The sequence below is a fragment of the Salvelinus fontinalis genome, unplaced genomic scaffold (genome assembly GCF_029448725.1).
Source record: "Salvelinus fontinalis isolate EN_2023a unplaced genomic scaffold, ASM2944872v1 scaffold_0159, whole genome shotgun sequence".
Taxonomy (NCBI): domain Eukaryota; kingdom Metazoa; phylum Chordata; class Actinopteri; order Salmoniformes; family Salmonidae; genus Salvelinus; species Salvelinus fontinalis.
The window spans coordinates 87,252-100,956 of NW_026600368.1; the positions used below are offsets into that span (position 1 = coordinate 87,252).

Consider the following 13,705-nt stretch of genomic DNA (forward strand, 5'->3'; position numbering starts at 1 on the left):
TGTGTTGGGTCTGGATCTAGTGGTGCTCTCTATGAAGTCTCCAGTAGCGTGAGAAGGAGGAGAAGTGAATCTGAGCGAAGGAGAGGGACAGGGATTGGGTCAGGGACTGGGTCGGGGTCAGGGACTGGGACTCCCAGAGGATTTAATTGTGTTGGGTCTGGATCTAGTGGTGCTCTCTATGAAGTCTCCAGTAGCGTGAGAAGGAGGAGAAGTGAATCTGAGCGAAGGAGAGGGACAGGGACTGGGTCAGGGACTGGGTGTGAGGCTTGGAAAAGGGCTATGGAGAGGGCTGGGTTTGGGATCGGGTCTGGGACTGGCAGGGGACTGCACTGGACAGGGTCTGGGTCTGGGACTGGGGCTTGGGCTTGGTCTGCGGCTGGAGCAAGGGCTAGTAAGAGGGCTGGGGAGAGGGTTGGGGCTGGGGAGAGGGCTGGAGAGAGGGTTGAGGCTAGTAAGAGGGCTGGGGAGAGGGTTGGGGCTGGGGAGAGGGCTGGAGAGAGGGTTGGGGCTGGGGAGAGGGCTGGGGAGAGGGTTGGGGCTGGGGAGAGGGCTGGGGAGAGGGTTGGGGCTGGGGAGAGGGCTGGGGAGAGGGTTGGGGCTGGGGAGAGGGTTGGGGAGAGGGTTGGGGCTGGGGAGAGGGCTGGGGAGAGGGTTGAGGCTAGTAAGAGGGCTGGGGAGAGGGCTGGAGAGAGGGTTGGGGCTGGGGAGAGGGCTGGGGAGAGGGTTGGGGCTAGTAAAAGGGCTGGGGGGAGGGTTGGGGCTGGGGAGAGGGCTGGGGTTGGGGAGAGGGCTGGGGAGAGGGTTGGGGCTGGGGAGAGGGTTGGGGTTGGGGAGAGGGTTGGGGTTGGGGCTGGGGAGAGGGTTGGGGCTGGGGAGAGGGCTGGGGCTGTGGAGAGGGTTGTGGAGAGGGTTGGGGCTGGGGAGAGGGTTGGGGCTGGGGAGAGGGCTGGGGCTGGGGTGAGGGTTGTGGAGAGGGTTGGGGCTGGGGAGAGGGTTGGGGCTGGGGAGAGGGTTGGGGCTGGGGAGAGGGCTGGGGCTGGGGTGAGGGTTGTGGAGAGGGTTGGGGCTGGGGAGAGGGTTGGGGCTGGGGAGAGGGCTGGGGTGAGGGTTGGGGCTGGGGAGAGGGTTGGGGCTGGGGAGAGGGTTGGGGCTGGGGTGAGGGTTGGGGCTGGGGAGAGGGTTGGGGTGAGGGTTGGGGCTGGGGAGAGGGTTGGGGCTGGGGAGAGGGTTGGGGTGAGGGTTGGGGCTGGGGAGAGGGTTGGGGAGAGGGTTGGGGCTGGGGAGAGGGCTGGAGAGAGGGTTGGGGCTGGGGAGAGGGTTGGGGAGAGGGTTGGGGCTGGGGAGAGGGTTCGGGCTGGGGAGAGGGTTGTGGTTGGGGAGAGGGATGGGGAGAGGGTTGTGGTTGGGGAGAGGGATGGGGAGAGGGTTGGAGCTGGGGAGAGGGATGGGGAGAGGGCTGGGTCTAGCATCTGTAACCCTGCCCCCCTCATTCCCACCAGCAGGCCAAGGGCATCGACTGTAGTCAGCCACCCCAGACAGGTCAGGGTGAGGAGGAGGAGAAGTGGATCTGAGAAGAGGACAGTGGTCTGTGAAGGGGCTGGGTCTGAGGCTGGGATTGGGTCTGAGCCTGGGATTGGGTCTGAGGCTGGGATTGGGTCTGAGCCTGGGATTGGGTCTGAGGCTGGGATTGGGGAGATGACTGGTTCTCGTGGTGATCTCTCTGTGGACTCCAGGGTGAGGAGGAAGAGAAGTGGATCCGAGAAGAGGACAGTGGTCTGGTCTGAGGACCAGGATGTACAACCAGACTCCAGGGTGAAGTTTCCCCTAGGTACAGATCTAGGATCAGCTCCCCCAATTCTAACTTTAACTACTAGTGGCAAAAATCCAGAAGTGACCCAATATCAGCATCTAGGGGCAACTTCACCACCCTACACCGTACAACCAGACGGCATCACTGCAATAAGTGATCACCCACTTCCACGGTCCAATACCTCAACTTCAATCAGGACAATAAATGGTAAACAGGTTCAATTTAATACGAAATAACAACTCATCCGAAATAGCAAATCTAAATGCAAGGGTGTGAATCCGTACTAAAATGTTGCACAGAACAGATACGTCTCAGTGATTATTGTTGCCGGAGGAAGATGTGTTGAGTTTTGGCATGTATCTACAGATTGTCTATCTAATGTGTGATTACTGCTACAAGTTTCTTCACCTTTTGTAATGTGTTTTTTTGTTGTTGTGTGGATGTGACTGAGTAAGTTGCCAAATGTCTTTCATCTAGAGAGACAGTACGGGTCAATCGTGTTCAGGTGCATTGTTTTATAAAGATAGAGTATATCTTTTGAATACTACATCAATTTATGTATGTATTTATCCTTTATTTATTTATGTATTCATTTATTAATGTAGCTATTTACATAACCGTGGGAAGTGGTTTGGGGGGGTCAGGGTGCTGCAGGTTTTCCCCCTCGCTGGAGACTAATGGTTTGGGGGGGTCGGAGTGCTGCAGGTTTTCCCCCCTCGCTGGAGACTAATGGTTTGGGGGGGTCGGAGTGCTGCAGGTTTTCCCCCCTCGCCGGAGACTAATGGTTTGGGGGGGTCGGGGTGCTGCAGGTTTTCCCCCCTCGCTGGAGACTAATGGTTTGGGGGGGTCGGGGTGCTGCAGGTTTTCCCCCCTCGCTGGAGACTAATGGTTTGGGGGGGTCGGGTGCTGCAGGTTTTCCCCCCTCGCCGGAGACTAATGGTTTGGGGGGGTCGGGGTGCTGCAGGTTTTCCCCCCTCGCTGGAGACTAATGGTTTGGGGGGGGTCAGGGTGCTACAGGTTTTCCTCCCTCGCTGGAGACTAATGGTTTGGGGGGGTCCGGGTGCTGCAGGTTTTCCCCCTCGCCGGAGGCTAATGGTTTGGGGGGGTCCGGGTGCTGCAGGTTTTCCCCCTCGCTGGAGACTAATGGTTTGGGGGGGTCCGGGTGCTGCAGGTTTTCCCCCTCGCCGGAGGCTAATGGTTTGCTAATACAGGACTCGTAAATGCTGTGACCTCTGACACTAGTAAGGACCCAGTGCACTACTTTGGTGACATATTTTTTACTAAATGTATTTGAGTGTTTACCAGCATTTGTAACTTGATTAATTATCTGTACAAAACAGTTCATCTGATAATACTTATATAAAAATATAATATAAAAATACTTGCTTGATATGTTTTCCAGTTTCTTAAAATGCAACTTATTTCTACGTAAAAACTCAAATGATCTATTCATTCCTTTTCCATTTCAGTATTTGTTTTTATTATGGATCCCCATTAGTTCCTGTCAAGGCAGCAGCTACTCTTCCTGGGGTTTATTATGGATCCCCATTAGTTCCTGCCAAGGCAGCAGCTACTCTTCCTGGGGTTTATTATGGACCCCCATTAGTTCCTGCCAAGGCAGCAGCTACTCTTCCTGGGGTTTAATATTGATCGCCATTAGTTCCTGTCAAGGCAGCAGCTACTCTTCCTGGGGTTTATTATGGATCCCCATTAGTTCCTGTCAAGGCAGCAGCTACTCTTCCTGGGGTTTATTATGGATCCCCATTAGTTCCTGTCAAGGCAGCAGCTACTCTTCCTGGGGTTTATTATGGATCCCCATTAGTTCCTGGCAAGGCAGCAGCTACTCTTCCTGGGGTTTATTATGGATCCCCATTAGTTCCTGTCAAGGCAGCAGCTACTCTTCCTGGGGTTTATTATGGATCCCCATTAGTTCCTGTCAAGGCAGAAGCTACTCTCCCTGTGGTTTATTATGGATCCCCATTAGTTCCTGTCAAGGCAGCAGCTACTCTTCCTGGGGTTTATTATGGACCCCCATTAGTTCCTGCCAAGGCAGCAGCTACTCTTCCTGGGGTTTATTAAGGATCCCCAATAGTTCCTGCCAAGGAAGCAGCTACTCTTCCTGGGGTTTATTATGGGTCCCCATTAGTTCCTGTCAAGGCAGCAGCTACTCTTCCTGGGGTTTATTATGGACCCCCATTAGTTCCTGCCAAGGCAGCAGCTACTCTTCCTGGGGTTTATTATGGATCCCCATTAGTTCCTGTCAAGGCAGCAGCTACTCTTCCTGGGGTTTATTATGGATCCCCATTAGTTCCTGTCAAGGCAGCAGCTACTCTCCCTGTGGTTTATTTTGGATCCCCATTAGTTCCTGTCAAGACAGCAGCTACTCTTCCTGGGGTTTATTAAGGATCCCCATTAGTTCCTGTCCAAGGCAGCGGCTACTCTTCCTGGGGTTTATTATGGATCCCCATTAGTTCCTGCCAAGGCAGCAGCTACTATTCCTGGGGTTTATTAAGGATCCCCATTAGTTCCTGCCAAGGAAGCAGCTACTCTTCCTGGGGTTTATTATGGGTCCCCATTAGTTCCTGTCAAGGAAGCAGCTACTCTTCCTGGGGTTTATTATGGACCCCCATTAGTTCCTGCCAAGGCAGCAGCTACTCTTCCTGGGGTTTATTATGGGTCCCCATTAGTTCCTGCCAAGGCAGCAGCTACTCTTCCTGGGGTTTATTAAAGATCTCCATTAGTTCCTGCCAAGGAAGCAGCTACTCTTCCTGGGGTTTATTATGGATTCGCATTAGTTCCTGCCAAGACAGCAGCTACTCTTCCTGGGGTTTATTATGGGTCCCCATTAGTTCCTGTCAAGGCAGCAGCTACTCTTCCTGGGGTTTAATATTGATCGCCATTAGTTCCTGTCAAGGCAGCAGCTACTCTTCCTGGGGTTTATTATGGACCCCCATTAGTTTCTGCCAAGGCAGCAGCTACTCTTCCTGGGGTTTATTATGGGTCCCCATTAGTTCCTGTCAAGGCAGCAGCTACTCTTCCTGGGGTTTATTATGGATCCCCATTAGTTCCTGCCAAGGCAGCAGCTACTCTTCCTGGGGTTTAATATTGATCGCCATTAGTTCCTGTCAAGGCAGCAGCTACTCTTCCTGGGGTTTATTATGGATCCCCATTAGTTCCTGCCAAGGAAGCAGCTACTCTTCCTGGGGTTTATTATGGATTCGCATTAGTTCCTGCCAAGACAGCAGCTACTCTTCCTGTGGTTTATTATGGGTCCCCATTAGTTCCTGTCAAGGCAGCAGCTACTCTTCCTGGGGTTTAATATTGATCGCCATTAGTTCCTGTCAAGGCAGCAGCTACTCTTCCTGGGGTTTATTATGGACCCCCATTAGTTTCTGCCAAGGCAGCAGCTACTCTTCCTGGGGTTTATTATGGATCCCCATTAGTTCCTGTCAAGGCAGCAGCTACTCTTCCTGGGGTTTATTATGGATCCCCATTAGTTCCTGCCAAGGCAGCAGCTACTCTTCCTGGGGTTTATTAAGGATCCCCATTAGTTCCTGCCAAGGAAGCAGCTACTCTTCCTGGGGTTTATTATGGATTCCTGTCAGGACCCTGTGTGAGAAACAGTCACTAATAATCGTCAGAACCCAGAAGATGAGGCAGACACAGCAGTACTAGAGATGGTGGTTTAATTAAAGAACAAAATCTTCAGGCAAAGAATCTAAATCCACAATGTCCAAACATAAAGCCAAGAAGCACAAAATGGATATCCTCCAAAATACAAAGAAACTCCACAAAGTGGTAAAAACAGCAGGGAAAAAACAAACCTCAAAAGACTACTCAAATACACAAGAACTAAACCAGAGAACCTCTGGAAAATCCAATAAGAGAATCATATGTTCAGAACAAGGCTTGGGCTGGGGCTGGGTGCTAACATACAAACACTGAGCAAGGAACTGAGGAACACACACAGGGTTTAAATACTAACAAGGGAACGACACACAGGTGCAAACAATAATTAGAGCAAGGAAAAACAAAAGGTACAAAAAAGGTGCAATGGGGACATCTAGTGACCAAAACCTGAACAGTCCTGGCCAAAACCTGACAGAATCCCCCTCCTAGGAACGGCTCCTGACGTTCCTACCAGCCTTCTCAGGGCGGAGGGTCCTTAACTGACGAATGAGGTCAGGGTCCAGTATGTCCTTGGCAGGAACCCAGGAGCGCTCCTCGGGACCGTAGCCTTCCCAGTCCACCAGATACTGCCAGGACCGCTGCACCCGGTAGGAATCCAGTATCCGGTGGACGGTATAAGCCGACTGGCCACCGATGACACGGGGCGGAGGGGGAGGTCTGCCTGCCGGGATAAGGGGAGAAAAAACAACAGGTTTTAATAAAGAAATGTGAAATGTTGGATTGATCTTAAGGGATCTGGGTAAGTGCAGGCGAAAAGTAACGGGATTGACTCTCCTGGCAATCTTAAAGGGACCGATGAATCTCTGGGACAGCTTGTGAGACTCCACCCGTAGCGGTAAGTTCTTTGTTGAGAGCCATACTCTCTGGCCGGGGTACAGGGTCTGTTGGCTGTTGTCTTGTCGTTGGTACTGCTGTGAGGAACGCAGAAGATTAAGACGTGCCTTCTTCCACGTTAGCCGACAGCGTCTGATGAACCTCGAGGCTGAAGGCACTCTGACTTCTGCCTCCTGGTCCGGGAACAATAGAGGAGCATAGCCAAACTGACACTCATGCGGGGATATATCAGTGGAGGAGGAGCACAAGGTGTTGTGCGCGTACTCGGCCCAAACAATGAAGGATGACCATGTGGACGGGTTGTTGGAAACCATACATCTGAGGGTGGTTTCCAGCTCCTGATTCATCCTCTCAGTTTGGCCGTTGGACTCCGGATGGTACCCTGAAGATAAACTGGCCGTGGCCCCTATGAGTTGGCAGAAGGCCTTCCAAAACCTTGAGGCGAACTGGGGACCTCTGTCGGAAACCATATCTTGCGGAATGCCAAAGACTCGGAACACATGGTTAATCACCAACTCAGCTGTTTCCTTGGCAGAAGGTACTTTGGTCAAGGGAACAAACCTGGCCGCCTTAGAAAACCTGTCGATGATGACTAGGATCGTAGTATTACCATGGGACGGAGGAAGGCCAGTAATAAAGTCCAACGAGATATGGGACCAGGGTCGGTGGGGAATAGATAAAGGGTGAAGGAGTCCTTGAGGGCGGAGGTGAGAAGATTTGCCCTGGCAGCACACGGAACAGGCCTTGACGAAAGTAGCAACGTCTTCTTTTATGGTGGGCCACCAGAACTTACGCTGGATGAACTCCAAGGTGCGACCTACGCCCGGGTGACAGGTGAGGCGAGAGGAGTGCCCCCACAGAAGGACTTGGGACCTTGCTGCCTTGGGAACAAACAACCGATTGGCAGGACCTCCTCCAGGGCCCGGTTCGATGGCTTGAGCTTGTTTCACGGTATCCTCCACTTGCCACGAGATCGGAGCCACGATCTTAGTGGCAGGAAGGACAGTCATGTCAGTATCTTCTCGAATGGCAGGAGAGTAGATTCGTGACAAGGCGTCCGGTTTGAGATTCTTCGACCCGGGTCTATAGGTGAGGATAAACTGAAATCGGCTGAAGAAAAGAGACCATCGAGCTTGTCTGGAGTTCAACCGCTTCGCCTGCTGGATATACTCCAGATTTTTGTGGTCCGTAAGCACTTGAAACGGTTGAGAAGCCCCCTCGAGCCAGTGTCTCCATTCCTTCAATGCCATCTTAACCTGTCTAGGATCAGCGTGGCGCTAGCGGCACCCCCCCCCCCCCCCACTGAAAAACCAGTGCCGCGAAATTCAAAAAAAATATTTTTTTAAAATATTTAACTTTCACACATTAAAGTCCAATACAGCTAATGAAAGACACAGATCTTGTGAATCCAGTCAACATTTCCGATTTTTAAAATGTTTTACAGGGAAGACACAATATGTAAAGATGTACATCTATTACCTAAAAACACATTAGCATAATCCACCATCTTTTATTTGTCCACCAACACCAGTAGCCATCACCAATTCGGCTAAACTAAGATATTTATAGCCCCTAACCAACAAAAAAACTCATTAGATGACAGTCTGATAACATATTTATGGTATGGGATAGGTTTTGTTAGAAAAAAGTGCATATTTCAGGTATATGGCATAGTTTACAATTGCACCCACCATCACAAATGGACTAGAATAATTACAATGAGCAACGTGTTTACCTAACTACTAATCATCAAACATTTCGTAAAAATACACAGCATACACGAATCGAAAGACACAGATCCTGTGAATACAGACAATATTTCAGATTTTCTAAGTGTCTTACAGCGAAAACACAATAAATCGTTATATTAGCATAGCACATAGCACATAGCAGCCCAGCATTGATTCTAGCCAAAGTGGGCGATAACGTCAACATCGCCAAAAATATATTAATTTTTTCACTAACCTTCTCAGAATTCTTCAGATGACACTCCTGTAACATCATATTACACAATCCATATAGAGTTTGATCGAAAATGTTTATATTTAGCCACCAAAATCATGGTTAGACAATGTGAAATGTAGCTCAGCTGGTCAGAAAATGTCCTTGCGCCACTTAGACAGTGATCTACTCTTATACATAAATACTCATAAACGTGACTAAAAAATATAGGGTGGACAGGGATTGATAGACAATTTAATTCTTAATACAATTGCGTTATTACATTTTTTAATTTACCCTTACTTTTCAATACAGTTTGCGCCAAGCGAAGCTACGTCAAAAAACATGGCGTCCTAAGCCACTAAAATGTTTCGACAGAAACACGATTTATCATAATAAAAATGTCCTACCTTGAGCTGTTCTTCCATCAGTATCTTGGGCAAAGGATCCTTTCTTGGGAGAAATCGTCTTTTGGTGGAAAGCTGTCCTCTTGCCATGTGGAAAAGTCAACTGCGTTCGGGATGAACTGAAAAGCGTGCCCAACTTTTCACATCGTTGCAAAAATAAATGTCCCAAAATCGCACTAAACGGATATAAATTGCTATAAAACGCTTTAAATTAACTACCTTATGATGTTTTTAACTCCTATAACGAGTGAAAAGATGACCGGAGAAATATAACAGGCTAAACTAACGCTTGGAACAGGTGCGCGCCGGTGTCCACTTTGCTCATGACGCAGCTCCCAAAGAATGACTAGCTTCAGGGTTTTTTCATTTGTAGGGCCTGTGAACGTGCAATCGACCCCGTTGGAATCGTCATCACGTAAAGGCATCCAGGGGAAGACGTAAGAAGTGTCCGTATAGTCATAGCAACGACAGTGCCCTTTTAAATGACTTCAGAAGAGTGGCCAACATTTCTCAAATCTGACTCCATGTCAGGGAAATTGCTGTAGAATGGGCTCTGTTCCACTTAGAGACAAAATTTCAACTCCTATAGAAACTATAGACTGTTTTCTATCCAATAATAATAATAATATGCATATTGTACGATCAAGGATTTTGTGGGAAGCCGTTTAAAAAATTAGCCAAATTAGCATAAGTAGTCTAAACAGCGCCCCCATCCCCAACAGGTTAACCGCTAGGAGTTCACGATCCCCCACATCGTAATTCCTCTCGGCCGGGGTAAGCCGGTGAGAGAAGAAGGCGCAAGGAGGAAGCTTCTTGTCTTCACCCCTCTGAGACAGGACAGCTCCAACACCAACCTCTGATGCGTCTACCTCCACCACAAAAGGTTAATCCGCCGTTGGTAGTGTCAGGATGGGAGCAGAGAGGATGCGCTGCTTGAGTCCTTGGAAGGCCGTCTCAGCTTCTCTTCCCCACAGAAACCTTGTGTTGCCACCCTTGGTTACAGTTGAGAGAGGGGCTGCCACCGAGCTGAAGTTCTTGATGAACTTGCGGTAAAAGTTGGTGAAGCCCAGGAAACGCTGAACTTCCTTAACAGACTTGGGGGTGGGCCAATCCGCTACCGCCCCTACCTTCTTGGGGTCCATCTGGACTCGACCGGGTTCTACTATAAATCCTAGGAATTGTACTCGAGAGGAATGGAATTCACACTTTTCCGGCTTAACGTACAAATGGCTGTCTAGGAGGCGTTTGAGCACTTGTCTGACATGCTTAGTGTGTTCTTGAAGGGAGCTCGAAAAGATGAGGATGTCATCCAAGTAAACAAACACGAAAATGTTAAGCATATCCCTAAGCACATCGTTTATGAGCGCTTGGAACACAGCCGGGGCGTTGGTCAGGCCGAAGGGCATCACCGAGTATTCATAGTGACCAGTAGGCGTGTTGAAAGCGGTCTTCCACTCGTCCCCGGGTTTGATCCGCACAAGATGGTATGCGTTCCGCAGGTCAAGCTTAGTGAAGACAACTGCTTCCTGGAGCAGCTCAAAGGCTGTGGCCATAAGGGGTAGCGGGTAGCGGTTACGGACGGTTATGGCATTGAGTCCCCGGTAGTCGATGCAAGGTCGTAATCCACCGTCTTTCTTGGCCACAAAGAAAAACCCTGCTCCCGCCGGCGAGGTAGATGGACGCATGAGGCCTGTTGCCAGAGCGTCCTTGATGTAGGTATCCATAGCAGCTCGTTCGGGAGGAGAAAGGGAAAAGATCCGACCCCTGGGAGGGCAGGTCCCTGGAAACAGGTCGATGGTGAAATCGTAAGGTCTATGGGGTGGTAGTTTGGTGGCCCTCTGTTTGCTAAATACCGGTTTGAGGTCATGGTAACACTCGGGAACTCGGGACAGGTCGATGGATTCTAGAGACTCGGGAGGGGAACTCGGGGAACTCGGGAAGATACAAGTGGCTTGGCACGTAGGACCCCACTGCTTGATAGTGCCCACAGACCAGTCGATGTGAGGGTTATGGCTGTGAAGCCAGGGGTAACCAAGGACGAGAGGGAACTCGGAACAGGAGATCAGATGAAAGTTCATCACTTCCTGGTGTTGGGAAACTGAAAGTCGCAAGGGGGTAGTGGCACGAGTGACAAGTCCAGATCCCAAAGGGCTTCTATCCAACGTAGTAACCCTTATGGGGTCACTTAGAGGTTCAGAAGGAACGCCATTCTCCTTTGCCCAGACCCCATCCATGAAGTTACCTGCGGCTCCAGAGTCTACCAAGGCTTGAAGAGGAAACTCGTGGTCGTCCCAGGAAAGGGTAACTGGAATGAGCAGGCGGGAGTTGGATGGATGGGAGGAGGTTATGTTTCCCGTTACAGTCCTCCCAGGCCTGCACGGGAGAGTGCGTTTCCCTGGAGCCCGGGACACGTGGAGCGGAAATGGCCCGGTTTGCCGCAATATAGACAGCATCGCTCCCTCATCCGGCGGTCTCTCTCAGCCTGGGAGATGCGTCCAACCTGCATGGGTTCTGGTGGAGCCAGGGAGGATAAAGGTGGAGACTCGGAGCTGGAACCGATAGGAGCTAGGGTGAGATCTACGGTCGAGTTCTCTCTCTCTCAGACGCTGGTCTATGCGCGAAGCCAACTTGATAAGGGACTCGAGGTTATCCGGTGGTTCCCGAGTGGCCAGTTCATCTTGGATGGTGTCAGAAAGACCCTTCAAAAAACACACTGTGAGCGCCTCGTCGTTCCAGCCACTCGCTGCTGCCACAGTGCGGAACTGGATGGCATAGTCCGTCACGCTGCGCCGACCTTGGCGGAGAGTCAGGAGCTGTTTGGCTGAGTCAGGGCCGTTGGTAGGACCTTGAAACACTCGCTTGAATTCTTCAGCAAAGGTAGAGTAGCTGGCACAGCAGGGACTTTGGGCATCCCACACAGCAGTAGCCCAGGCTAGGGCTTTTTCCGACAGCAGGGTGATGATATGCTATCTTAGACCGGTCGGTGGGAAACGACGATGGTTGTAGCTCAAAGGAGAGAGAACATTGGGTGAAAAACCCCTTACAAACACTCGGATCACCTGAGAACCGTTGGGGAGGCGGCAGACGAGGTTCAGCCAGGGAGTTAACTGCCAGGGGCACTTGAATCTGATGAACTGGAGCAGAAGCGGTTGCCGGGGAAAGTCGATCAGAAATCTGCTTTATGGAAGTCAGCATCTCTGACAGAAGTTGAGAATGTCTAGCCATTAAGGCCTCTTGCTGAACCAGAGCAGCTTCGTGGCGTTGGACAGTCCCCTCGTGGTGGGACAGGATGGAACAAAAATCCTGGGTACTGGCTGCCTCTGGGTTCATTATAATGGCTCAGTGTTTCTGTCAGGACCCGGTGCGAGAAACAGTCACTAATAATTGTCAGAACCCAGAAGATGAGGCAGACACAGCAGTACTAGAGATGGTGGTTTAATTAAAGAACAAAATCTTCAGGCAAAGAATCTAAATCCACAATGTCCAAACATAAAGCCAAGAAGCACAAAATGGATATCCTCCAAAATACAAAGAAACTCCACAAAGTGGTAAAAACAGCAGGGAAAAAACAAACCTCAAAAGACTACTCAAATACACAAGAACTAAACCAGAGAACCTCTGGAAAATCCAATAAGAGAATCATATGTTCAGAACAAGGCTTGGGCTGGGGCTGGGTGCTAACATACAAACACTGAGCAAGGAACTGAGGAACACACACAGGGTTTAAATACTAACAAGGGAACGACACACAGGTGCAAACAATAATTAGAGCAAGGAAAAACAAAAGGTACAAAAAAGGTGCAATGGGGACATCTAGTGACCAAAACCTGAACAGTCCTGGCCAAAACCTGACAGATTCCCATTAGTTCCTGCCAAGGCAGCAGCTACTCTTCCTGGGGTTTATTATGGGTCCCCATTAGTTCCTGTCAAGGCAGCAGCTACTCTTCCTGGGGTTTATTATGGATCCCCATTAGTTCCTGCCAAGGCAGCAGCTACTCTTCCTGGGGTTTAATATTGATTGCCATTAGTTCCTGTCAAGGCAGCAGCTACTCTTCCTGGGGTTTATTATGGATCCCCATTAGTTCCTGCCAAGGCAGCTACTCTTCCTGGGGTTTGTTATGGATCCCCATTAGTTCCTGCCAAGGCAGCAGCTACTCTTCCTGGGATCCAGCAAAATTAAGGCAGTTTATTAAAAAAATTAAACATTACAATACATTCACAGATTTCACAACACACTGTGTGCCCTCAGGTCCCTACTCCACCACTACCACATATTTACAGTACTAAATCTATGTGTATGTATAGAGCGTATGTTATCATGTGTGTGTATGTGTTTGTGTGCATGTGTCTGTGCCAATGTTTGTGTTGCTTCACAGTCCCCACTGTTTCAGAAGGTGTATTTTTATCTGTTTTTTAAAATCTGATTCTACTGCCTCACCATAACCATGCTGTGGAATAGAGTTCCATGTAGTCATGGCTCTGTGTAGTACTGTGGAATAGAGTTCCATGTAGTCATGGCTCTGTGTAGTACTGTGGAATAGAGTTCCATGTTGTCATGGCTCTATGTAGTACTGTGGAATAGAGTTCCATGTAGTCATGGCTCTATGTAGTACTGTGGAATAGAGTTCCATGTAGTCATGGCTCTGTGTAGTACTGTGGAATAGAGTTCCATGTAGTCATGGCTCTGTGTAGTACTGTGGAATAGAGTTCCATGTAGTCATGGCTCTGTGTAGTACTGTGGAATAGAGTTCCATGTAGTCATGGCTCTGTGTAGTACTGTGGAATAGAGTTCCATGTAGTCATGGCTCTATGTAGTACTGTGGAATAGAGTTCCATGTAGTCATGGCTCTGTGTAGTACTGTGGAATAGAGTTCCATGTAGTCATGGCTCTGTGTAGTACTGTGGAATAGAGTTCCATGTAGTCATGGCTCTATGTAGTACTGTGGAATAGAGTTCCATGTAGTCATGGCTCTATGTAGTACTCTGGAATAGAGTTCCATGTAGTCATGGCTCTATGTAGTAC

General features: G+C 49.6%; 1 long non-coding RNA gene across 1 annotated transcript; it reads left to right on the plus strand.

The window, feature by feature from the left end:
- The first annotated feature begins 1,375 nt into the window (after positions 1–1,375).
- LOC129843763 (uncharacterized) lies at positions 1,376–3,200 on the plus strand. The gene is made up of 2 exons (XR_008757879.1): positions 1,376–2,464; positions 2,516–3,200. It is a non-coding gene; the product is annotated as an uncharacterized LOC129843763 (long non-coding RNA).
- Positions 3,201–13,705: the final 10,505 nt, after the last annotated feature.